This window comes from Nerophis ophidion, unplaced genomic scaffold, assembly GCF_033978795.1.
Source record: "Nerophis ophidion isolate RoL-2023_Sa unplaced genomic scaffold, RoL_Noph_v1.0 HiC_scaffold_58, whole genome shotgun sequence".
Taxonomy (NCBI): Eukaryota; Metazoa; Chordata; class Actinopteri; order Syngnathiformes; family Syngnathidae; genus Nerophis; species Nerophis ophidion.
The window spans coordinates 408,934-410,550 of record NW_026906980.1 but is presented as its reverse complement, the minus strand read 5'-3'; positions in this window follow the sequence as shown (position 1 = coordinate 410,550).

The following is a 1,617-nucleotide window of genomic DNA, read 5'->3' as shown; positions in this document are numbered from 1 at the left end:
GCAAGGGTGACGCCAGGGTGACGTCATGACGCCAAGGTGACGTGATGACGTCGCCGAGCCATAGGAAGGCGGAAGTCGGGATTTATTTAGTAAGTATTTACGACTGATGTTTTAATTAAAGTTCTGGCGTGTTTTAACTCGTTTCTACTTTTAATTAACACATTTTTGGCAATAGTTACTGTAAAATGAAATGTTTTAACGCCTTTCTACTTTTAATTAACACATTTTGACAAGGGTGACGTTGTTATTAAAGCGGAAGTGAGAGATTTGGTTCAGGATTTATTTACGACAAACGTTTTTTGTTTTTTTTAAGTTCCGACAAACACATCAGGTGTCCTAATTAATTTCTACATTTAATTGATGCATTTTTTTCTTTAATCCTTCAAATTTTTCAACGTTCCATGCATTTTTTCATAGATATAAGATCAAGCTTAATAATTATAATAATAAAAATAATTGTATTGCTATAATTAATATTCAACCATTGGATTATTAAGACAATAGGTGCCATCCTTAATTTTTTTTGTCGCTATGTTAAACTAATTTTCGTTCATTAATTATTTTTTTCTATACCATCCAGACATTTTTTATTTACCACTTGTTCCTCGCGGGGGTGCTGGAGCCTATCCCAGTTGTACTCGGACGGAAGATGGAGTACACCACTTATCCCTATATTAGGGTCACTTAACAGGTGAGCTGGAGCCTATCTCAGTTGACTTTTGATAAGAGGTGGAGTACACCAGTATTGGTCGCCAGCCAATCAACCATTTAGACCAGGGGTGTCAAACTAATTATAGATCGGGGGCCACATGAAGAAAAACATACTCCCAAGTGGTCCGAACTGGTAAAATCACGGCACGATAACTTGAAAATAAAGACAATTTCTTATTGTTTTCTTATTTTCAAAATACAAACCCCGTTTCCAGATGAGTTGGGAAATTGTGTTAGATGTAAATATGAACAGAATACAATAATTTGCAACTCCTTTTCAACCCATATTCAATTGAATGCACTACAAAGACAACATATTTGATGTTCAAACTCATAAACTTTATATTTTTTGGGCCAATAATAATTAACTTACAAACCCCGTTTCCATATGAGTAGGGAAATTGTGTTAGATGTAAATATAAACGGAATACTATGATTTGCTAATCATTTTCAACCCATATTCAGTTGAATATGCTACAAAGACAACATATTTGATGTTCAAACTGATAAACTTTTTTTTTTTTGCAAATAATCAATGACTTTATAATTTGATGCCAGCATCACGTGACAAAGCAGTTGGGAAAGGTGGCAATAAATACTGATAAAGTTGAGGAATGCTCATCAAACAATTATTTGGAACATTCCACAGGTGTGCAGGCTAATTGGGAACAGGTGGGTGCCATGATTGGGTATAAAAGCAGCTTCCATGAAATGCTAAGTAATTCACAAACAAGGATGGGGCGAGGGTCAACAATTTGTAAGCAAATTGTCGAACAGTTTTAGAACAACATTTCTCAACGAGCTATTGTAAGGAATTTAGGGATTTTACCATCTACGGTCCGTAAAATCATCAAAAGGTTCAGAGAATCTGGAGAAATCACTGCACATAAGCGATGATATTACGGA